Source organism: Sceloporus undulatus, chromosome 2 (genome assembly GCF_019175285.1).
Source record: "Sceloporus undulatus isolate JIND9_A2432 ecotype Alabama chromosome 2, SceUnd_v1.1, whole genome shotgun sequence".
Taxonomy (NCBI): Eukaryota; Metazoa; Chordata; class Lepidosauria; order Squamata; family Phrynosomatidae; genus Sceloporus; species Sceloporus undulatus.
The window spans coordinates 153,400,174-153,426,817 of NC_056523.1; the positions used below are offsets into that span (position 1 = coordinate 153,400,174).

A 26,644-nucleotide genomic window follows, 5' to 3' on the forward strand; every position below is an offset into this window, starting at 1 on the left:
CAGAAATCTTGCTGCTGCATTCTTCTTCCCCCATGTCTTGTTTATCAGCAGAAAAGAGGAAAAATCTGGAATGACTATTGAAAATAGTCAAGGAGGAAAATGCAAAGGCAGGCGTGCAGTTGAACATTAAGAAAACAGAAATTATGACCACAAATTATTTACAGAATTTTAAAGCAGACAATGAAGACACTGAGATAGTTAAAGATTTCCTATGCTCAGTCATTAATCTGAATGGAGACTGCAGACAAGAAATTCTTTGAAAGAAAGCTATGAAGGAACTAGACATGGTCCTCAAGTGTAATGATATATCATTGAATACCAAAGTCAGGATTGTCTATGCCATCATATTTCTGATTATGTATGGTTGTGAAAGCTGGAGAGTGCAGAAAGCTGATAGAAATAAAATCAACTCATTTGAAATATAGTGCTGATGGGGAATTCTACAAATACTGCCAAAATGACAAGCGAATGCATATTAGAGCAAATTGAGCCTGAACTCTCCCCCGAAACCAAGATGTTTAAATGAAAATTGTTGTATTTTGTTTATATCATGAAAAGATATATCTCATTAGAAATGACAATAATGCTTGGTAAGTTAGAATGCAGTAGGAAAAGAGAAAGATAGAACTATAGGTGGATAGACTTGAGTCTGCAAGAGATGAGCAGGGTGGTTGAGGACAGGGTGACTTGGAGGTCTCTCATTCATAGGGTCACCATAATATGAAGGAAATTTGATGCTAGTAAACCAAAACATAGCCAAACCCCTGGATTTGGCTGTGTATACAGTGGTACCTCGGGTTACGAAATACCCAGATTACGAAATTTTCGGGATACGAAAAAATCCCATAGGGAATCATTGTTTCGGGTTACGAATGTTTTTTCGGGTTACGAAAAAACTTTTGGTGCTTTTTTCGGCTTTTTCGCACGGAATCGCGGCATTTTCGTAACGCGAGGCACCACTGTATATAGATTTTGGGTTCCTACCCTTCTTCTGATGCCTAAACTGCAGATTTTAGTTACTACAATGATAGAAATTTGAGGGTGATAGGACAGAATTCTAATTTGGAGAGGCAATGGTCTCATTCACATTCCCCGATTCACGTGAAAATTAAGTGCAGAAAATTAAAGTGAAATTTACTAGCTTTAATGGAGTTCAACTGCTTAACAGTAAGGTTGTCGGAGTTCAATTCACTGAGTAGGTGTCGTGCCGGCAGACACTATTATGTGAGGAAATCTTTCCTAGGAGTGTAAGGTAATTATCAGGTTCATGTTCTCCCATAACCTGTTCTTTAGATGTAGAAGAAGATAATATTCACAGTTCATTAAAGGTCTGGAACAGAGGGACACAAGGGTTCTTAGTTTGTTTTAACTATATTTTATGTTTTGATATTGTGTTTTTAATCTATCATATTTTTTAATACTTTTATAAGGAGGGGAGGGATTATAATGTTTTTAATTTTATATTTTACTCTGTTATAATCACTGTTGTCAACCGCCCGGATTGGTTCGCCACAGGGCGGTATACAAATAAATATTATTATTATTATTATTATTATTATTATTATTATTATTATTATATTCATTGGGGTCATTTCAGATTTACACTTTTATGTATTTTCATGAATTTCTATTGCTTTCTGTTTAATACAGACATTTTCCACAGATGTTCATTTTATCTATATCAAGGAGGATCTTTTTAAATATTGATGTTTCATAGAGTTGTACAAGTTTAATATTTATCATCCTATGTATATGACAACCCATCAACATATACCCATCTAAATATTTTGCAAAACTGAGAAAAAAATATATTAAGATAGAACAGTTTTTTTTTTTAAAAAAAATCCTCAGCATGGAATATATGAGCAATCCTGACTCAGAGATCTCAAAAGGCGGCATATTTTCTTAGAAATATGCAGATTCACTATTTAAATAAATAAAATAAATAAAACTTTTATTTATGTCCTGCTTTTTGCTACCACAATCAAAGCAGCGTACAACCTTTAAAAAATACAACAATATATACAATTCTCCCCCCCCCCTTAACAAAGGATTAAACAATTCTATCCATTAAAATTACAGACAATAAAATCTAAAAACAATGGCACAAGGATAGAATAACGGTGGGCAGAATCTTCACTTATATATATATCGTTGGGGGAAGGGGATCTTTACGTGGCCGGGTTCTATTCCGGGAAGGCCTGCCAGAAGAGATCCATCTTGACAGCTTTCTTGAAGCTCTTTAGGTTGGTAATTTGACGTATCTCGTCCGGCAGGCCATTCCATAAGGTGGGAGTGATTGCGGAAAAAGCCCTCTGGGAGGTTGCCATCAGTCTGGTCTTTTTGGACTGCAACAAATTCCTCCCAGAGGCTCTGAGTGCATGGGGTGGATTATACGGAAGGAGGCAATCCCTTAAACAGGTTGGACACATGCCATGGAGGGCTTTAAAGGTAATGACCAACACCTTGTACTGTGCACGGAAACTAATAGGCAGCCAGTGGAGTGATTTCAATATAAGTGTAATATGGTCACTCCTAGTTGTTCCTGTGATCAATCTGGCAGCCATATTCTGTACCAGTTGAAGTTTCCGGACTAGGCACAAGGGTAGTCCCATGTAGAGCGCATTGCAAAAATCAAGTCTTGAGGTTACCAGTGCATGTACTACAGTTTCGAGGTCACTTGGCTCCAGGAAAGGGCACAGCTGATGTATCAGCCGGAGCTGATAACAGGCACTCTTGACCGTCGCATTCACCTGATTTCTCATCTGAAGCAACGAGTCGAGAAACACCCCTAAGCTGCGAAAACAGTCCTTTGAGGGGAGCATGAACCCCTCTAGGACTGAAGGTTGCAGCCCGATACCTGGTTTGGGGGGCCCTATTGTAAGTATCTCCATTTTGTCTGGATTCAGCTTGAGTTTGTTTTCCCTCATCCAGTCCATTACTGCTGCAAGACATTAATTGAGGGGAGAAATGCCATCTGTCATCTTTGCTGGAGAAGTCATGGAGACATGGAGAAGTACATTTGGGTGTCATCAGCATACTGATAACACCCCGCTCCATGTCTACAGATGATTTCTCCAAGCGGCTTCATATAGATGTTGAATAACAGTGGGGACAGGATGGCGCCCTGAGGGATGACACAATTAAGCTCTGTTTTTGAAGAGCAACTGTCCCCAAGCATCACCCTCTGGAATCTACCTGACAGGAAGGAACGGAACCACTGCAAAGCAGTGCTTCCAATTCCTAGCTCTCTCAGGCGTTCCAAGAGGATGTCATGGTCTATTGCAGGGGTAGGCAACCTGCGGCCCGCGGGCCAGATGCGGCCCGGCGAGGCCTTGGGACCAGCCCCAGCCCGGTCCTGCCATCGATTGCCGCCGGGGCCTTTGGCCTCTCGCGCGCAGGGGCAATTGTCTATAGAAGCCTCAGAAACATGCATTTATATTAACATTTTTTTAAAAATCAGCAAATTTTTTCGTGTGTCTTCCACTTTTTTAAAAAAGTGTCCACCATTTGAAAATTTTGTCCTACATTTGTCCCGGTTTATTTATTTATTTATTTAATTTTTTAAAAAAATATTTAATTATTTTTGGCAGATTTTATATTGATACCACCTTAACTGCCAAGGCTCAGTGCTATAGAATTCAAGGATCTGTAGTTTGTTGGCTTCGGCCCCCCAGTTGTCTGAGGGACAGCAGCCTGGCCCCCGGCTCAAAACGGTTGCCTACCCCTGTTCTATTGTGTCAAATGCTGCTGAGAGGTCTAATAGCACCAGCAAGGTCACGCTTCCTCTGTCAATGCTTAGACGGAGGTCATCAGTTAAGGAGAACATGGCAGTCTCCACCCCATATCCCATCCTGAAGCCAGTTTGAAATGGATCTAGAAAATCGGCTTCATCCAAGACCACTTGGAGCTGAAGAGTGACAGCCCTTTCGATTACCTTACTCAAAAATGGCAGATGGGAAACAGGCCTATAATTTTTCATGTCCAGGGGGCCCAGGCAAGTTTTTTCCAGAAGCGGTCTAACAACCGCTTTCTTTAAGGCAGATGGTACATAACCTTCCCTAAGGGATGCATTGATGACACGTCTAAGAAATGCCATCAAGGCAATTGCACTCATATCCCTGGTGGTGCAGTGGTTAAATGCCTTTACTGCAGCCACCTGCTCACAAACCACAAGGTTGTGAGTTCAATACCAGCCAGGGGCTCAGGGTTGACTCAGCCTGGCATCCTTCCTTCAGTTGGTAAAATGAGTACCCAGATTGTTGGGGGCAATTATCTTACACATTGTAAACCGCTTAGGGAGTGCTTAACTGCACTGATAAGTGGTATAGAAATGTACTTGCTACTGCTATTGCTATATCCTGCCTTTCTCCTTAAATGGGATCCTAGGCAGCCAATTACCTTGAGAATAATGGCCATGAGAGAATAAGAAGTAGAAATCCTACCTATATAACTTAAAACAAAATAGCAAATGCCTGTCTTATACCGAGGACACTTCAGAGGTTTTGTACCTACTAAGTTTTTATGTTCACAACAATTATCTGGGGAAGGAATTCCTATCTCAGCAAGAGAAAGTGCTTAAAAAAACCCTCACTGGCTTCATTAAGGCATATAATAAAATACTTTTTTAAAATGCAGCCTATGAATGCAAAATATGAACTACCTGTATGATCTTCACATTACCCTGATAATATCTGAATTATCCAGTGGCATCCTCTTCTTCATTAACCTTTAACAAGAGAACTGATAATTGCTGAACTGATTTCCCAGGGGCCCATTCAGTCTACACAATTACAATGCTATTATTCTACATCCCATTGAATCCTGGGGTTTGTACTTTGGTCAGAGACACCAGAAGAGCTTTCTGGCTAAAAAACCCTCTACATTGTTGATGGGATTCCATAGGATGGAGCCATGGCAGTCACACTGGAATCATTATGCTATAATTCTGTAGTTCAGTGATTCTCACACTTTTTACACTTGTGACCCCCTTTACATCTACATCTGGACATTGTGCCCCCTCCCCACTTGACATAGAATATAAATAAAAATATTTTGTTTCTTTTTGTGTGTGTGTATCTTTGTTCACACATTCATATATATTCCTATTTAAAATCTTGTAAGGAAGTAGCTTGCTGCCCTCAAACAGAGGCTCCAAGCACTCTCCTTGCCTTTCTCTTCAACTCCAGGAAAGAAGAGGTTTGAGAAGAGGAGGGATCAGGGCCTTCAAGTCTTCTGTTCTCTCCTTGTGCACCTCTCATGGCCCTTCCTGAGGGTCCCACTCCACAGTTTCAGAACTACTGAGCAGTGTGTGAATGGGCCCAGGTGTGAATGGATGTCGGTGACCTCTGCAGAAGAATATATTCCAAGCAATGTACTCACCAGCATGAAAATAATTTAGATATTTTAACAAGAGCTGTGGAAAACTTTGCAGTTTAATCAATTCCTTATTGAGAACTTCAAAATTAGTATAAAAACAAATGCCATTACTGTACTTGCCCTCCCATATTAATGAATATGGAGAGCCAGGCAGGCAGGGAGACAGGAAGGTAGTTAGTTTTGAATATAGGTTGCAAGACAAAATGAAATATGTTAGCCCTTTATTTTATTCATTTATTTGTTTGTTTACTAAATGAAATAAGGATAGCCAGGAGAGAGACTCATCAATGGACTCATCTATGGTCACTTTTGCTATTTTTGGTTCATTCTTCAAAGATTATTTCATTGTGGAGGAAAGCAAGATGGGGCAAAATAAAATAAAATGAAACGTTACCTTTTCCCTCCTTCCTTCCTTATCCCATCCTCTTTACCACCTCTTTGTATGTTCCCTTTGCTGAATAAATAAAAGAGGGAGATTCTTTTTTTAAAAAAACTTGAAATTTGGCTTGTCTTCAAGATGTCTTATCAAAGGAACAGCTTTGCAAATCTTTCTGCCCTCTCCAAATTTCACAATGAGACAAATGTTAGGCTGGCTTATTTAATATTTTTATATATATAAACTTTAAGAAAGGCACTTTTAAAAGTAGCCAATTTGTAACCTGAGGACAGTGGAAAACCAGGTATGGCTATAATGTGTTACAGATGGCAATCTGGCTCTGTTTTGTTCTCTGTCAGTATAACATTCTTGTAACAAAACAAAACAAAATGTAAGAAGGGTCCTAAGTCAGAGGGAAACAAGCTGTTTCCTTCCTTGCTCCTGATAGCCATCTCCTTGCCATTTCCCTTACTAAGGGAAGGCACAGCAGTGCTGTCCTGTATTGTCCTCACTCAACTCTTCGGTTCATTTAATTAAAGTAAATAAATGGTGTTCTTAAAAGCTATATACTATAGGTATATTATCTAATTAGTGATCAATCAAAATTTAATCCCCAGCGACCTTTAAAATGTGAACATGCTGGTAAAAGTCCTATACACTTTCAGCACAAATATATGCCACATAGTTATGATAGAATCCACAGCTGAACAACCAATCCCAGAGTGTGCATAACGGACTTGACCTCAGCCATTGGACAATAAACATTGAGTTCTCCCATTCATCAAATCATAAATGAAAGAAAAAATTGTACATGAGCTTGTGGAATAAATGGCTGCACTTATGTGACCCCGTCAAAAGCACAGTCACTTGTAACATGGTTTACACTGGTATAATGGCCCAACAGGGCTTCTGCCATTGGGGTGATCCAACATTCACTAGTTGATATGATCCCAGAATGAATCAATAGAAGTGTAGTGTCTAGATTGAGGGGATTAATAGTACTATTAATTCTATTTTGGTCAGACCTCTTCTGGAAAACTGTTTACAGTTCTGGTCACTACAGTTCAAAAGGGATATTGACAAGCTGGAGCGTGTCCAGAGGAAGGTGACTAAAATGGTGAAAGGTCTGGAAACCTTGCTCTATGAAGAGTGGCTTAGGGAGCTGCATATGTTTAGCCTAGGAAAAAGAAGGTTAAGAGGTTATGTGATGGCTGTGTTTAAACATTTGAAGGGAAGTCATATAAAAGATGGCATAACTTTGAGTTCTGCTGCTCCAAAGCCTAAGACACAGAGTAATAGAGTCAAGCTACAGTAAAAGAGATTCCATCTAAAAATTAGGAAGCACTTCCTTACAGGAAGAGCTATTTGACTGTGGAATATACTGCCTCAGAGTGTGGTGGAGTCTCCTTCTTTGGAAATTTTAAAACAGAGATTGAATGGCAATCGGTCAGGATTGCTTTGATTGTGTATTTCTGCTCAGCAGGGGACTGGGCTGGAGGTCCTTGAGATTCTTCCAATTCTATATTATTCTAACTTCCCACAAAATGACTTCTGCTTGTGTAATAGGACCTCCCCTTTCTCCTTTCCCATCCTAATCTGCTCTCAAAATTGGAAAACATTCAGGGGTAGTCATGTTGGCCATATAGCAAAGCCATTCAAAAATCCACCAAAGAGTGATTCCTTTATTGGCCAACTGAAATGCACAATGTACATGTTGCAAGCTTATGAAGCTTCATTGGCTTCTTCATCAGGCAAGGTGTTACAAACCAAACAGGAGAAAAATGTTGAAGTTGTTAGTCATAGGCCTACATTTTGCTGTTTCTCTTCTTAGTCAAGATGGTATGGAGGGGCACATCTTGCAGGCTGGCACCTCCTCCTTCTGGCAACTGAGAGATTCTCAAAGTCCAGGAAATTTAACATCCATTTGCATCACAACAAAGACACTTCCTTTGCAAGATTGGAGTTAGATATGGTGAGTGCTTAGGTAACTGTGGAAACTGTTCTAGGAGCAGTTTCCATTTCTTGCAACAGATAGCATAGGATATAACCAACTGACATTATCTTGATTTGTGCATAAGTCTATATGTACACATGTCTAGTCCTTCTATTTCATAAGGTCTTGCATATCACCTTGTTTGATATGCAATATATGGAAAGCATAGCCCTGGGGTGCTTAGCTTCCCAGACACAATACTTGGAGACTGTTAGCTTCTCAGGCTTGCCTTATAACCTCTTATGAAGCTACAACATACTTCAGCACTGCCTCTTTGTTGTTGTGTGCCTTCAAGTCATTTCCAGTTTAAGGCAACCCTAAGCCAAACCTATCATGGGGTTTTCCTGACAAGTTTCTTCAGAGGGAGTTTGCCATTGCCATCCTTTGACGCTGAGAGAGAGTAACTTGTCCAAGGTCACCCAATGGCTTTAAACGACTGAACTGGGATTTGATTCCTAGCTGGATTGGGGCCGTGGCAACCTCATGCCATGGCCCCGATCCAGCCTTTCAAGGACAAAAAGCTGCAAAAAGCGGCTCTTTTTGTACCCTTGAAAGGACTCCATAGCCGCTACATGGTACTCCTCCAGTGTTGCATTATATGGATGCAATGCCGGAGGCGTGCCATAATGCTGTGCACCGTGTGGAGCGGCGTGTGTCATCAGGGTGCCCTTGGGGGGGACAGAATTGGGCATATGTTGGGAAGATGCTATGCCCCGACTCTGCCCCCATGCTGGCTTTAATGGCCGGTGTGTACAGGGTCTCGGGTTCATGGAGAAAAGACAACATATAAATATAAGTGATTTAATATTTTTATTACATAATTATATGTATGCACATCTCACTGCTTTTCATTACTTTTCTCCCTATTCAAGGATTGATAAATCATTTTAAAGAAAATACTCAGATCACACTTCTTTATATTTATCATTCTGTAATAGCTATCTATTAAAAACAATGTATTTTACAGCTTATTCTATTTGTGCAGGTTTTTTTTATTAATCCATCAGAACTTTGTCACCAAGATTGTGAAAAATGAAATGGAAATATGTCACTGACATTTACCAATAAGATTTAATTTTACCAAACTTCATGTCAACCTGATATAGGTGTTGACATTCATCTTGCACAAGTCATTTAGCAATCTATTGGCTATAACAAATATTAACTCCCCAGAGAGTAAGAACAATAGTTGCTATATTATACACAAATATTGCCATTTCAGTTCTCTGGGTGAATCAAACCACAAAAGGATAAAGATAAGTCTGGGTGAGCATGTCAACAACTAGAATATCAAAAAGAGATGAAGGAACCAGATGATGTTTTCTTCATGTTCAGTGAGATGAAATTACTTTCCACAGTGGCCTATTTCTGTTCAATAACTCTTCAGAAAGAAAGAAGCAAGGATAAATAAAATGTTGGGCAGTACTGTAAATATTAGACTATAACTTTTCATATTACTTCTATTTCTAGCTTATGTGTGCTATTTTTAAACTACATGTCAATTCTAGAGGATTAATTCACATGACCAGTGTTTGCCTTAGTTTCTATATGCAGTGATCTTTTTTGAATAATTTACATTTTCAGTTACACTCATCCCTCCATATTTGCGGCTTTGATATTTGAGGATTTGATTATTCATGGATTTGATTAATATGTTCTCTCTAGGAATATCTAGGTCATCCAGTGCAACTCAGTGGTTAACTTTAACTAAAAGCAGCACTGAAAGACCTAGAGATTCCTAGAGAGAATACTTTACTAGGCATTTGTAGCTCCTTCAGTGCAGTTCTATGGTCAGTGTCTGTCAGACGTTTGATTCCTGAAGATTCCTGGAAAGGTGTCCTCTCAGATAAAAAACATGGTGTTTTTGTTATTTGCCTTTTTCCCATATTCACAGGAGTCTTGTGCCCCTAACCTTCACAAATATGGAGGGACAAGTGTATATAGAAGGGCAAGGTCCAGTCATGTGCTTTATTACCCCATTGAAATAAGTGTCTCAGCTAGAGGAGACCTTTTGAATCAATGGCAATTAAATAATTGTCTGTGCTAATTGGAACTGATCATTGCATTTAGGCCAACGAGTTTTGAAGCTGACTGACTTAGAAAAAAATGCCTTCTATTATTGATTAAAGTGCTAATTATAATTACATGATCACACTACCTTACTTTACATGGAGAGCACATCTACCTGGGCCTTTTGCAGTGGTTTCTCCCCACTCTCACATTCTCCTGTCCAGATGATGCAGGGCCAACACCTCCACATGGGAAGTCCAGGCCTGCAGCAAATCTAGGCCCTCCCTTATACTGAATTTAAAAGACTCGGCTTTTGATCCAAATGTTCTGGGAAGAAGTGACAGTGAGTGGCTGTTTACACAGCATCTCACTGTGCTACCCACCCCCACTGGCAACAGTGAGAGTCACTGCTTTGAGGAGTACCCAGAGGTGATTTGCCATTGCCTTCCTCTGAAATATAGCCTACAGCACTTGGTATTCCTCCATCCAAGTTGAATCAATTGATTTGGACCCAATTCAGAGTCAAGCCACTTCAATGACTCAACTTGGACTCAACTCAGACATAAATGATGCACTCACTCAACTTGACTCACAACTTGTACATTTTTAGCAAACAATGTGCTGGTGTCATTCACTCTGAGCAGTAGGTAACACCTATCCCTAGAGTGCAGGGCATGTTTCTTGGAAGGGAACAGCAAATACGTAAGGGGCTTGGGGCAGAAAGATCCTTCTAAAGCCTTTGAAAAGCTTTAGAAGTCTCCTCCAATGTGCAATGGGGACCGGATGCTGAGTACACCTCAAGCTTTCCCTGAAGACCATTGCCAAAGATGTTTCCTGTTACTCTTCAAGAAATGGGCCCCTCCTTCTTTTCTTTACTTTTCTGTTAAAGTTTGCCTCCCAGATTTAAAACTGAACTTGAGACTTGACTTGGAAGTATCTTGCAAGGACTTGAGACTCAAAGGTAGATACTTGAAACGTTACTTGTGACTTAGAGCAAAAGACTTCAGTATATCACTGGTATTCCCTGATAGTCTTCCCTCTAAGTACTAATTAGATCTGATCCTGCTTAGCTTCCAAGACCAGAAAAGATCTGATGCCATGAAGTTCCCTGTTTCCCCATGCTCAAGAAAACTCTTTATCACATGATATTTCTGAATTTGTAGATTACATTTACAAAATCAAAGCCCTGAGAAAAGAAAAGCAGAACTGATTTTGTTTCTGAAGCTAATTTTTTATGACTGATTTTTTAAAAAAAAAAAATTGCTAAGGAAATAGTGCTGAGAGACTCTGAATTTCCCCCTTCATATACATGATTTTGCATGCTCTAGCAAAATATTGTAACACAAAACAAGTCTTTCATTTTAGATGTGCTCCAAAGGACCCCTTCACATCAGTGCATACAATGAAATATAGGTACCTGCCTGGAATTATAACACAGATTTAGTTTACTTGGGTAGAGGGGCAAGTTATTTTTGAGCCTAATGAAGGTCTGACACTTAGTTATTTCTGGTTCTAATGAAGGTTTTAAAAAATAAAAATAAGAAGCCCTGACAGTTGGGGTTTTTTTTAGTGCAGGCGCTATCCTTTCAGCACCACAGTAGGAAGCCATGAACCAAATATAAACAGAACATACGAGCATACATTATAATGTGCAGATTTCTTTAGCAAAGCCACAATCAATACTGAATCTCAAAATACTGTTTCATCTTTGGCAGTGCTTATTTTAAATTCACAGATACACACACACACACACACACACACACACATTAGTGAAACAATGCCCAAAAAAGTAGCTAAATGAAAGCGTACACGTGATCAGTACAAAACTGATATTTTTCCAGTGTTTTATCAATGCATGCACAATATTAGTGATATGGAGTAGGAGTGGGAGAAGGGAAAGGCAAATGAACTGAAGGGGCTGAAAGTTGTGGCATTCTAAAATCAATTTTAGAACTTCTGTTTCTACCAGGGTTTAGAAAGAACTGGAAAGGGGCTAGGGAATCCTACAGATGCATACAAAAAGAATGGAATGAGGGATATTTGTTCTTTTTTTCTCACATCTGTATCTTCCATCTATGAAAGGAAATTACACCAGGATTGTGGGTGATGATATAACCTTTAACAGTCCTTCTACCATATATCAAGCATGGATCAGGAAGAATAGATGTCTCTTCTCCCTTTTTAAGTAATAGACTGAATTAGCCAATCTTCATACTGAGTGGAGGATGCTTCATGCTGTTTATTATGGAGAACCAACTAGTGGATCCTCACCCAAATCTGAACTCATTCTCAGAGCTTCAACTATAAGCCTATTTTATTGCAAACCAAGGAAGGTGTAATGCCAATGGCCAATATACTTTAGTAGGTGCAATAAAACAATTCTATCAAACTGGGAAAGGAAGAAGCCAAGGTGGATTAACCACCAAATTCAAACTTCTGCCATATTCATGCTGACATGACAGAAGGTGAAGGCAAGGAGGAGGTGGCATTCTTTTTTTGGCTTTGCCCTCATTGGTGACTTTATTTTGTGCCTACAGTTTCCTTCCAGTTTTGCCAGCCAGCAATAAATCAAGATGGTGCCAGGCCAGCTTCTCTGGGAAGGGCATACCAAAAAGGGTTGTGTAAATAATTTTAAATGGGATGGGGGGACCAAGCAGGGCTTTTGAGTGTCACAATAAATGGGCAGGTTAATGCAAAAGAAAGGTGTCCTGTAAGCACCCAAATCCCAAGCTGTTTTGGACTTTATAAGTTAAAAACAGCAAAGGCCGCTGTTTCAAAATTGAAGTGATGTGTTCCCTATGTTCAGTTCCAGCTAAAAATTACCCTACAATATTCTATACTAGGTGAGAGCCAGCATGGTGAAGTAGTATGAGTGTTGGACAAGGACTCTGGGTAACAGGTTTGAATGAAACACGTTAAAAATCTAAACAAGAGTTTATTTTCACAAGCTAACCTCAAGTAATGATAGATGCTTCAGACTATGAAGGATATGACTAGGTTGTTGAAATCTTCTAATTTTAGAGAACTGTGGGATGTAGGCTGAGCTGTTGTCTTTCTGTATTACCAAAAAAAAAAAAAAAAAACCAAAACCAGATGCTCTACACCTTTTCTTTTCAGTATGAGAAGAACCCTGTCCAAGAGAGGTTGAATACTATCTCCCGGTCCCTATGTACATTTCTGGTTCACTGAGCCCTTTCATATAACCCACATTCTATCAATGTTGCTTATTATCATAACTCTAACTCAACTCTTCCATCCCCGATAATCTTCCCACGCATAGTCCTGCTGTATTGCTAGGGATATTTTGCACATTGGAATTAAATGCAGCAGATGAAAAGCAAGGAGAGCTAACATGTGATTTGCCAATATGAAGCACAACCCCATTCAAAATATCAGTTCAGTTCACATGAGTGGGTCTTATTACATTATGATTGTTATGATAAGGTAAATATGTGCAGCAGTCAAGGACACCAAGTTACACAAGGGAGTTAAAACTGATTTAATCTGTGTTTAATTTTCCTATTTTCCATATACCATCACCTTGTATCAAGCCACTGGTTCAAGAGATATGTTCTAATAAATGGTTGCCCTATTTTCTGTATTTGGGGTCAAGAAGGAATTTTCCACCAGAAATAATCTAAACAGCACTGTTCATTTGTCTGGAGTCCCCCCCACCTCCCATGAAAACACTCTATCTCCATGTCCCTTCATGCATGTGCACAGAGGAGAAAACAAGCAGCTTGCTTTATGTTTGTGGTCCATGCACCTTTGGGTTACATAATCTAATGGATTTCAAATTTTATTGCCTGTGTTCTACTGACCTTTGTCCCCAGTCCCCACATGACCAAGAATGAGAAAGGCCTCCACCTGCATTGACATCTCTCTAGAGCATTTTAACTGACAACAGAAGCAACATCTGAGACAAAATGTAGGGCTGTGACTCTAACATTGTCACTTTTCTCCTACACTTTTTAACATCTTTGTCTGATGAAGAATCCAGTGGAACTTCCAATGTTATGAGATATATTTCGTGCTTTGCAATTGGCCCAATAAAACTATCACTGTTTGTGGATTTGAAATTTTGCTGCATGCCTATCCCAGAATATATAATCTGATCTGTGAGTGAAAAGGTCTGGTAACTAGACAATTTTGCTTTTAAACTAGATGGGGATTTGGCAAGAGATTTTATTTATATTCTAAAGTTCTTAATGGAATCCTGCTAATTCCAGGACTATATCTCACAATCATAGGCTGCTACCCGAACAAACACTGATTATTATTTTTTCATATCATGAAATAGTAATGGGAAATTTCTAGAAGCAGGTATAAAACCTACAGGTAGGACTCATGTTTTAAATTGTTTCCTAGTGTCAAGGAACATAATGTGGCAGGAAATATCTGCCTAGTTTAATATCAGACCATTCTTTTTGTGTTGCTTGTCAGTTAATGTTGATAATCTCTCACTGCAAATAAAACTTCAAGCTGTCATCATAGATTCTAGTTTTGTTTGTGACACAAGATGTCTCAGATTTTGTAGTCCTGTAGCTTTGTAGTTGTTGTGTGCCTTCAAGTCATTTCTCATTTATGGTGACCTAAGGCAGACCTATCACATGGTTTTCTTAGCAAGATTTGTTCGGGGAGATTGCCTTGGCCTTACTCTGAGGCTGAGAGACTGTGACTTGCCCAAGGACACCCAGTACTGTAAATGCCTGTACTGCAGCCATTCACTCGAAACCACAAGGTTGCGAGTTCTTAAGACCAGCAAAAGGGCCCAAGCTCGACTCAGGCTTGCATCCTTCCGAGGTCGCTAAAATAAGTACCCAGACTGTTGGGGGCAAATTAGCTTACTTGCTAATTAGCTTACTTGCTGTTCACCGCTATGATCTTTGGAATAGCGGTATATAAATAAAAAAATAAAACAAGCAAACAAACAGTAGGTTTCCATGGACAAACTGAGATTTGAACCCTGATCTCAAAGTGTCCTAGTCCAACACTCAAACCACTATACCACATTGACTCTGCCATATGATTGCACCCAAATAAAACTGAGAATCCTTAGCAGAAATTAGAAATTATTTTGAAAAGGGCAATGATAAAAAATATGGTTACTTGATTGTAAAGAAATACCAGAGAAATGTAGATTTGAAAATGCATGATTTGAAAAGACTGAAATAACTGAAAAATGTAAATATCATTAAAATACATGAATTGTTGCCTTTTATTAATAAGCATATCCTGCCATTTCCTCAGAGGCCTAAATACCCTAAAGGCTCCAGAGTCAGTATGGTCCTGGAAGCTAACCAGGGTCAGAACTGGTTAGTACTCTGAGACTGCCAATGAATACCAGATGCTGTGGGCTATATTTCAGAGAAAGGAACTGGCAAAACCACCTCTGAGGATTTCTTGCCCAAGACAGCCCTATGAAATCCATGGGGACACCATTAGTCAACAGACAACTTGAAAGCACACATGCACACACACAACCATTCTGAGATGTTTATCACACTATGCTCTTAAAGAGCTACTATTCCAGTGTGACTCCTCTAGCAGCCTCCTGTTGCATGCTGGGATTGGCAGTTTTAAGGAGCTGAACTTCTCTGCCTGAGAATTCTAAATACCCCTCGTTAAAACTGCCAATCCCAGCATGCAACAGGAGGCAGCTAGAGGAGTCACACTGGAATAGTACCTCTTTAAGAGCTCGTCTGATAAACACCTGAGTTTCATGGAGGAAAGGCAAGATACAAATATGGGTGATACAATACTTTTATCATGTGCATGCCCACCCCACTGCTTTTTATTGTTTTTCTACCTATTCAAGGACTGATACATCATTTTAAAGAAATTGCTCAGATCACTCTTCTTATCTAGCTTTTTAAAAACAATGTCAAGTGGTCCCTTCTCTTACATGGGGGATCTGTGCTGGACCTACCTGTATAAGGGGAATTCTGCGTATGCTCGAGCCCCATTTAAAAGAATGGGGCTCATGCCTGTGGCGCAGTGCAATGTGCACACCACAGGCATGCATACTGTTTTCCCTTCTGGGATGCACCAAGCCTTCTTCAGGTGCGGCTTTGGGTGTATGCTAAAAGCCACGTAAGTCGCGGCCACGTATGACGAGGGTGCACTGTATTTTATAGCCTTTTTCTATTTATACACACACACACACACACACACTTCCCTGTAAGGAGACAAGCTCCTCTGTTTTATCCATAATACAACCCTCTGAAATAGACTAGGTTTTTTTCAACATCTGTCAGTGACCTTTCATGGCTGCATGAGGATGTAGCCATGACCCATGGATGTAATTTTTTGTTAATTTTCTTTTCAAAGGAAGCAATGAGTAAATTGAGCAATTTTGAAGAATATTCACATGTTCAGATTTATTCTATATAAAACTCACATTGTTTATTCCACACATATGACAGTACGTTTGTGCAGAAAACATTATTTTTCACACAGAAAATAGCATTATGTGTGCAGATAATGTTATCATATTTTGCACAGAAAAACTGTCCAAAAACAAACAAACAAAAACAGCCACATGTGAATTTTGCGCAATATAAGTCCTGAGCAACAAATATTCTCAGCAGTCCAGATTTTTTTTCAATAGGATTTCTTAATACTTGAGAAATATATTTTTCAGCTGTTTTTCAAATCCTTCCCTAGTTTCCTCACAGTGTAACTTGTCACTAGGGCTTTTACAGACCGGCCAAAATACAGCTGCTTTGGTTCACTTTGGAGGTATGCTATTTAATGCATCTTAGAGGCCAGAAGCTGCACTAAAGCTGCGCTCCAGGACTGGAGAGTGGCTGGGTGCAGCTTCTGGTCTCTTAAGATGCAATTAAATAGCATACCTCCAAAGTGAACCAAAGCAGCTGTATTTTGGCCTGTTCGTATGAGCTCAGTAGATTGGTTGAAAAGATGATAAATTTCTGAATGATATCAGAGCTGGAAGTCTAAGAATCATTCCACACATGACATCATTTATTTCTCTCAATTTGAAACCCAAAGCAGCTGACACCATAATTACATTATACACATATTATATTTGCAAATATGGACTCAACTCAATTGACTCAGACTCATGTAGAACTCAAGTCACTTCAGTGACTGCATTGGACTCAACTTGGCAATAAATGATGCACTGACTTGATTCACTCAAAACTTGTATATTTTGAGCGACTGATTTGCTGGCCTAACTTCATCTAGAAACAGAAAATTCATTAAGCATCGGGCTTGGGGTGTGATTTGAGGTCTGTTTGGCAGCTTGTCCCCACTGCACATCAGAGGAGCTTTCTAAAGCTTTTGAATAGGTTTAGAAGGATCCTTCTGTCTCTTGCTCATTGCTTAACATGTTTGTTGTTCCAAGAAATATATGTTTGTGTGGGATCATAAATAATGTATAAAACACAAATGTCATGAACAGTGAAAATTACATCAAAAGAAAGTAGCAGAGCTGCAGAACTTCCATGTAGTTCAAGCAAGATTAAGTTCATTCCAAGTACTGTGGGATTTCCATTCCCAGAATGAGGGCAGAGATTTGGTATCTTGAAACTTCATACTTCAAGCTTACAGACAACACTTGCAATCATTTAGAATGAGAATCCACCCTAGTTTTATATTACTAGAAGTTTCTTCTTTTAATTTTCATAGGAAATAGCCCCTACAGTGTGAGCTACTGAATTTTCATTATTGTGAAATCATACAAAGTAAGGACAATATATTTAGTAATGAGGAAAATTAAATACAGAAGTTTCTTTCCCCTAATTTTTTTTTGTTCCAAAGATTGCATAACAATTTCATTTCACTGGCAGCCAATAATTTTATTCACAGTTATGATTGTCTGCTACTATCGAGTGACAAACAATGCTGCTCATTTAAAAAAAATAAATGATGGAGCCCTTCTTGTGGGACAATTCTTCCATCAAGAATTGTTCTTTTTTCTGGGTGAAAGGTTTCTTGCAATTGTGTCGAGAATATTGTTTTGAACTGATGTTTTTGTCAAGAAAGTTTCATTTGTCATACGGCAGAAAGTTAAACATTTGAAAGAACAAAGTAAAGTAGTTTTGTTCTCTAATGTTAACCAAAGCATGTGGTGGGATCTGTTGCCCCCCCCAGAGCAAGAAAATACATGGCTAGTTTCCATTCAATTTTGGAAGAAGATTATCTACCCACCAAAAGAGGCTTCTACATATAGGTTCAAAACACACTGCAGAAATAATCTAGTTTGAGACCACTTTAACTGCTCTGGCTCAGTGCTAGGGAATCGTGGTAACTGCAGTTTATTGGGGCAGCAGAGCTCTCTGATATAGAAGGCTAAATGTCTCACAAAACTACAGTTCCCAGAATTCCCCAGCACTAAGCCAGGGCAGTTAAAGTGGTCTCAGAATGGATTATCTCTGCAATGTGTTTTGGATCACAGATTTGCTTCCATATTGGGAATAGTCACCGACAGACCAGATCCTGCCTATGAGCCTCATTTGATTGGTCCTTTGGTGGCCAACAAAGATTAGATCCTTTATCTATGTATATAACTCATAAATATGAGTATAACATAAACCTGCTAAAAATGAAACTGTGAGCATGTTGGGTTATATGGATGACATTCTGCAGAAAAATTACAAAGATTTGACACTGCAGTATTTTTCCAAACATAGCATGTATGTCAGTGTTATCAGTGTGAGAAAGGACATTTGGTATCTGTCCTTATATAGCCTTACTAGACAGATCATTTTGCAAGCCATCTGTCACATGAGGCAGCAACTGTTCATCAAATCATGAGCATTGCAAACTGATAAATATACCTCAGGAAAACAGGCTAATGTGAAATCCCATTTCTTCAGCACTGACACATCTGTGTATTGCTCAGTAGGAGTGTAAGGAATATTTAGATTTTTATTGTATTTTATTTTCCTTCATGATAAAGGTTATCTCAGCATGTCAAATTTCTGCATCAAAATAGTCAACTTCTGCAGCATTTTTCAATAAAGGAATAAACCAGTGCCCCACCTTCCCAACATTTTTTGTGCAGAAAATGTTTTATGCCTATAGCACCTGTTATTCACTAGTGGTCTCTTATTCAAGTACTAACCAGGGCTGACCCTGCAAATGAATTTTTTTTCTTAATATAAAAACAAAAAAATTGAAGAAAATGTGCAAAACGTTTTTAAAAATGTACAGTTTTTATAAAATGTGCAAAAATTCTTTTACTCTCACCCAGCAAGAAGAAACCCTTAGAATTTCTTCACTTTCATGTGTAACAATGAAACATGGATTTATATCCCTACAGCCCATCTAGTAAGTGATGCTTTAGAAGCACCCCAGAAGCAGTTGTGTATTTATAATAATAATTTTAAGGATTATGTTTTGAGTGACAGTGCAGCAGGCCTAAGAATAGTGTGTTGGGACACTTTATGGGAGTGAATTTGATATTTGACCCACGAGCATTAAAAAATGATGCCCCCCCCCCAAGGAACCTGGGAGACATATTGATGGAAAGGATGAAGCATCTGAATCCATCTCAAAACAAACTCCATGGTCCACGTTCTGCTTTTAACCTTCCCACCAAAATGTGTTGCCATCTTTACTGCTAGTGTAGGAACCAAAAAAGGAAATGAAATCCTCTACTGTGATTGCTTGTATGAAAAATATCATGTAGGAACAAAAGAATCTCATGTTTAGAGAAAATGCAAAAGCAAATGATAGGAAAAACATTTGAAAACATGTGATATCCTTTTATATAACTTGAATTTAGCAACATCTTTTACTCCAGGACAGAGCTGGGCAAATTTGGCCTTCCAGATGGTGTTGGACTCAAATTTCCACTACTGCCACTGATTTCTCAGCAGGCATACAGTAGTTCAGATTCCATGATTAGATTTAAACTTGTGGTCCAGTATTCATTTCCCTCAAGTAAATGCATTAGAATTTATTTCTGAGTAGGTCAGTCTAGGATTATTCTACCACAATGCTAAGTGAGATTGCAGTGGCCCAGAAATGAAACTGCCCACGAAGAAATGAAAAGGACTCAGAAACTGGAGCAGCCAGTGGATTTGATGTGGAAGGGACAGTGAATAAATTTTTGGGTTTATAGGAGTCCTCCAGCTGCTGGAATTTATTATTTCCAAAAAGGAGATATAGCAGGAGAGCACCTGTATAAACTGGAGCTACTGGAGGAGAAATGGCCATAAAATTGAGAATGGATATGCAATGCCCTACTGCAATGACTCCATGGGTTAGCTTTGCTCAGTAGTCTTATCTTAAAATAATCCATGCTAAGACAGGGAACTTTACCGCATTGGCCCTGGAACGAGCCTGTAGCATCCCCAAATGGAACATTTTACTGCACAGTGAGAATGCTGCCGCTGCCGCCGCCACCACCAACCATCCCCATCCCATTCTGGATGTGTTCCCCAGGGGGCAATTTCCTTCTCAAGCATTCCCGAAAATTGCCCCCTCCGGAACGCATCCGGAACAGGATGGGGATGCTCGGCGGTGGTGGCAGCATTCTCGCTGTGCAGTAAAATATGTTCCCTGCCACCTCCCGTCCCCAGAACGTTCCATTTGGGGACGCTACAGGCCCGTTCCAGGGCCAATGCAGTAAAGTTCATGAATGGGTTATGGGGACCCATCATGATTGCCAGTCACATTCAGTCTCTTCTATCTTTAGCCCAGGCTGAAGACTGATATTTGAACTATAATCGTAATTTGTAAAAAATAAATGTTCTAGGGATGAAGAAAACAGACCTTTCAATGTCTGCTTTCGCTTTTGAAAGAACAGTTCCCCTGTTAATTTTATTAAATGCAATTGTGCATGTAATGTTATTTTCTTTATACACCATATCTTTAGTTAATCTTTTCAGCTCTTAGGGTTTTCAATATCATCTTTATGCTGATGACACCCAGCTATACGTTTTCATTCCAGAACTTTCTCCAGATATTGAACAACGTGCTACATCATGCCTTTCAGCCATTTCAACATGAATGCTTCATCGGCGCTTAAAACTTAACATGGCTAAGACTGAATTACTCATTTTGCTGCTAAAACTTACTTCACAATATACATTTTCTATCATGGTTAATAATGTCCCCATCCATCCTGTGAAAGAAGCACGTAGCCTTAGCTTTATTTTTGATGCCTCTTTTTCATTCACTCCCCAGATCCAGGCTGTAGCTAAATCATGCCAATTTTCTCTTTATAATATTGTTCAAGATCTACACTCCAGTGATTCGGGGCTCTTTATCCCACCTAGGATTTACAAACAAGCTTCATTTATGTACCGCTTCATACTGCCTAAGCAGTGTCTAAGCCAGGGGTTGGCAACCTACAGCCCACGGGCCACATGCAGCCCGCCGAGCCATTGCGACCGGCCCCTACTCAGTCCTACTCCGATTGCCACCGCCAAAGGCCGCCACGGCGGGCAAGGGAGGGCTTGCGCACAGGCCCATTGGCCTATGGCGCAGGCATGCAGGGGCCTTTGGCTTTTGGCCTCCAGCGCAGGCATGCGGGGGCCTTTGGCCTCCGGCGCAGGCGTGTGGGGGCCTTTGGCCTCCAGACTCCGGAGCAGGCGCACGGGGGCCTTTGGCCTCTGGCCTCCGGCACAGGCGTGTGGGGGCCTTTGGCCTCCGGCGCAGGCGCACGGGGGCCTTTGCGTGCAGGGTAAGCGGCAGGCAAGGGGGGCAAGTGGCGAGCAAGGGGGGCAAGTGGTGGGCAAGGGGGGCAAATGGCGGGCAAGGAGGAGCAAGGAGGAGCAAGGGGGCAAGGGGGGCAATTGTCTATAGAAGCCTCAGAAATATGCATTTATATTTTTAAAAAATTTAAAAATCAGCAGATTTTTTGCGTGTCCTCCATTTTTTAAATTTAAAAAGTTTCCTCCATTTTAATTTTTTGTCCTACATTTGTCCCTGTTTATTTATTTATTGAATTTAAAAAAAAACATTTATTTATTTATTTATTTATTTGGCTTCAGCCACTCGAGTTGTCTGAGGGACAGCAACCCGGCCCCCAGGTCAAAAAGGTTGCCTACCCCTGGTCTAAGCGGTTTACAACTGTAAGCTAATTTGCCCCCAACAATCTGGATACTCATTTATTTTTCTCTGAAGTGGATTCATCCTTTTTTGCTTGCCGCACCTTACTCTTGGTACCGCCTTCCCAAACACCTGTGGATTATTACTTTCCTAGCTGGTTTTAAATCTGAACAAAGACTTTTTATTTTCCAGAGCATCCAGACTGTAGTCTAATATTATTTGATAAATTGGATTAATGATGCATTATCTGTTTTATATTTTTATAGTTTTTATTATTATTCATTTTTAAAAAAATCACATTTACATTATCATCCTCACACATACATTAATTTTACATACATTAATTTTACATATCATCTTAATTCTTAACTTGCACCCTGTTCCTTATTGTGTGCATACTTATTTCTAACTAACATTCTCCCTTCTTTAATTGTCCTTAGTGAATAAGATCTTTAAACAAAATAGTATTCCCTTTATACTTTTTGAGTTCTTAATCTTATATTTTTATATTGTGATTCCCTTTTACTTCTCGCAATTTGTTAATTTTGCTTCATTTTTGTCTTAAATCTTTATTTACCTTTAACCATTTTTCTATTAGTTTCTTCCACTATACATTTTTATTTCTATATCTATTTCCCCACATGTTATTTGTTTGCTTTGTTTTCTTATACTTCATAAGAATCTTCAATATACATTCTCCTTTATAAAAGATTTTTGTTTATTTCCCATTTTCCTCCACAAAAATCTATTATCACATCCCATTCCTTTTCCATTCTCTGGCTTGGTCTGTTATTAATAGAAAGATTAATTTATCCCTTTCTTTTAGTTCTTTGACTTTCAAGAGCCAATCTTCTGTTCAAGGCGGTTCATTTGATATCCAATTTTTTGGAAACTAATACTCTTGCCACTATAATTAAATAAAGTATTATGTGCCAATGTCTATTTTCATCTTTTGAGCTTAATGTGAAGGAGAACATAAATAGTCAATGGTTCAACCATTTACAAATTAAAAGGAAATTTCAAGAAGACAAGAAAAAAGAATGATCTGAAGGAAATTATTATGAGCTAGACAAAGTAATATGGGAAACAGATAAGAAGAAAGTATCAAAAATCTAGAAAATATTAATAACAAAAGAATTAGAAAAAGAAGCAATTAAAGAATATATGATAAAATGGGCTCAAGACAGGGGGCTTACAATATAACTAGAAAGATGGGGAAAAGCATGAATAAAAATGAGTACATTTACCATGTTTGAAGACCTGAAAGAAAATTTTCTGAAAAAGAGCAACAGATGGTATTACACCCCAGTTAAGTAAAATAAAATATACAAAACAGGAGAAAGAAAATACTGAAGATGCCATTAAAAAGTTGTAATGATGTGCCACTTGTGGTGGACATGTCACAAAATTAAGAATTTTTGGTTAAAAATCTACAAATTAATTCAAAGAATTTTGAAGATAAAATTTCCAATGGATCCTGAGTTGTATACAGTGAAAACCATCCAGCCCTGGAGCTTTCCTTTCTTTCAAGTTCTTAATTGCATTTAGGATTTCTTCTTTTGTGATTGGCCACTCTAACATTTCTTTCTTTCTCCTCATTTGATATTTTTGTATTACTATACTGTCTAAATATTTTTCAATTTTTCTTTCAAGTTACCTAGATTATTTTCTTCTTTAAACATGGCTGTAAAGTATCTTTTAAATGCCCTTTTGTTCTCTTCTTGATTATTTGTAATTTTTCTTTATATTCTATGTCTGTTATTAATCTTTTCTTAGTCTGTTTTTTCAGTCTGTTCACTAACCAATGCCCCATTTTATTTGTGTTTTCAAAATGTGTTTGCTTGGTTCTTTTCAGTTGCTGTGCTATTTCCTCTGTTGCTTGTTATTTAACTTTCCTTTGTAGCAAATTTATTTCATTTTGTAGGTTTTTATTTTTTGATATTTCTCTTAATTTCTACTCTTTCTTTCTTAATTCTTATAATATCCTCTCTTCTTACTCCATTTTAAGTTTCTTTAATTCTATTGTTCTCTGAATCTCTTGAATCTCTTGTTACAGATTTACCTGTGTCCCATAGTACTGTCATATCTATTTCAGGTGTTATGTTTTTCTTAAAACTATAGATCAAATCTTTTTTTAAATTTGCTAACAAAATTTTTGTCTTTCAGTATTTGTTTATTTAGACTCCATTCATAATTAACTTTTCTTACCTTATCTATGTTTAATTATATCAAATTATGGTCTGATAGAGTTCTGGGTCATATCTCCATTCCCTTTATTTTTATTAACAGTCCTCTTGCCACTAAAAACATATCAATCCTAGAATATGATTGATGACCATCCAGTTTTTATAGTTTTATATCTGTATTTTACTGGGATAATTTGTATAATTAAATCAGCCCTCCCCTTATGGGAAGAATCCGTTCCAGACACACACCCCATTGAAAACAATGGGGCACGCACACCATTCATTTAATTCTCCTGTTGTTTAAGTGTAAGCTAAAAGCCACATAAGAGAAGCCCGTGTATGGTGCAGGTGAACTGTACCATATATTATTTTATATTCTATGACTGCTAGATTGTACACCATTGGCAGGTTATATGTTGCTTGAATGATTTCTGTAAAGGGCCATGCAAATTTATGGCATTATATAAATAAACCCTAACAACAACAACAACAACAACAACAACAACTCACTTGTAGAAGTTCTTCACATTAGGGGGAATATGTGTTTCATAATCACACATGAATGCATGCCTTTATGCCCATGCACACAGAGCCAGTAGGTATTCAACATGTTTGCTTACAAGCAAGAGAATGGAATTACAAATCCTTTATTATTTTATTTATATATTGGCCTTAAATACCTACTTTCTCTCAAAATGGGATCTCAGGTGGCTGGAATAATTCCAAAAACAATAATGGCAAAAACACTGATTACAAAAGTAAAAAGAGAATTAAATAACATTATTATTATTATTATTATTATTATTATTATTATTATTATTTTAAAAAGTTATTAGAAACAACTAAATACCATTACACATATGTAGAATTACATTTAAAAATTTAAAAAATACAACACACCCACTAAAACTCCATAAGTGAACTCAAAACGCATGCCTAAATAAGAACATCTTTAACCGCCAACAGAAAGAGAGGATCTCCAGATCTCCCAAGGAAAGGAGTTTCACAGCATGGGTGCAGTCATGGAGAATACTCTCTTTCACCAGCCACATTTGTGAGGATGGTGAAACTATGAGAATTCCCTCCTCTGCAGATCTGAACACACACCCTGGCTTATATAAGGAGATACACTCTTTCAAATAGTCTGAACACAAGCTACGTAGTGTTTTAATGGTCAAAAGCAGCACTTTGAATTCTGCTCAGCAATGGACCAATAGCCAATGCATACAACTGAGGAAAGACTGAAGGGCAACCTTTTACAATGGAGAAGAAAGCTATCTGCCTACCATTTTCCTAAGAGCAAGCCAAATGAAAATATAGGATTGTGAGAAAGCCAAAGCATAACACACCAGGACTTCATATAAGAACCTCTTTCCAATATCCAAGAGTGTTTCCAGTCAACTAGGGCTCCATATAATGTACATTGGATTTCATAGTCTCTCACTCTTTACTAAAAGCAGAATTCTTCTTTGGCCTGCTAATCTTTATGAGGCTCTGGTTGGACCTCACAAGTAAATCTACTAAGTAAGGCCTTTTCCTCTCAAAACAACAAACCCTATATTCCTCCAAATAAGTTTTCCTTAGGAAGAGTTTCTCCCTTCAGCCCCGCCTGGGGCCCATTAATTGCCCAACTTCCAGCTGCAATGTATACAAAAACAGAGAGAAAGAAAGTGCTTGCATTGCAATGGAACATTTTTCTTCCATGGAAAAATACCTACAGAGGAACACATATGGAAAACGTTACATTGCCATTAGGATCTCTTTTGCATGGAGCCCTTGTTTTAGCATCACATCAAATTCACTGTGATTGCTTTCCTTTCATTATATTAGATTTCCTGCTCACTCCTGATTATGAATCTTTCAAAACCCATGTGGATTTCATATTCTAACAGTCCTCAAATAAATTACTCCAAGGATATTATGGGGCAGGAAACATTCCTGCAGAATCAGTCCTATAATCTTAAGAAAGACTCACACTACCTACCCTGTTGCTGAATTGTGAGTGCATTTTTCTTTTCCATCTACCATGTCAGGATTTAAACCCCTGTAAGACCAAGGTCAACTCAAAGGCAAAAGAGTTCATTATGACAAGCAAAAGAGCTCATGTTAGAGGCTCTGCCCAGCTTGGCCAAAGTTATAAACCATTTTGCAGGCTAAGAAAATCAAATAATTTACACCAACAAAACCTTTGGTGTCAACCATGTGGGTTGCCCCCCTTTCCTCTCCTTCTCTGCAACATCTTTCTTCTTTCTGAGACAATATTGGCACAATTTTGGGGTTCTCCTATTTCCTTGTACAGAAAATAGTATGTATAGAAGTAATAACAATACTGGATATAAAGTTACTTACTGTTGCTCCTTTGCTACCTTCATGCCTTCAGTCAGGAAACTGTAAGGCAAAAACAAGGGTTGGGTTAAGGATCAGCCGAATGCAAAGCCACAAACTCCAAAGATTCCAGTTAAACATTTACTCCAATTTGGAGCTGCAATCTAGCTAAGGGAATCTGCTTAGGTAGCTGCTGGCATCTTGAGAATCAGGTGACAGGGAGTCAGCTTGCATGCCACCATTCCTGCCCCATCAAAAGTGTGCTGAAACATGCATAAAGGCTATTGGAACACATCCAGACGAGAATTTCAACAACAGTGAGAAGGAGGAATATTTACTGGGTCAAAA

At 38.7% G+C, this 26,644-nt stretch overlaps 1 protein-coding gene across 1 annotated transcript in view; it reads right to left on the minus strand.

Annotated features, from left to right (window-relative positions):
- Positions 1-26,365, minus strand: part of KCNJ16 (potassium inwardly rectifying channel subfamily J member 16) — an 86,176-nt gene extending 59,811 nt beyond the window's left edge. Inside the window, exon 1 of the mRNA XM_042455956.1 lies at positions 26,321-26,365. The gene's annotated coding sequence lies outside the window, so the exon portion shown is untranslated. The remainder of the gene's footprint in view (positions 1-26,320) is intronic.
- Positions 26,366-26,644: the final 279 nt, after the last annotated feature.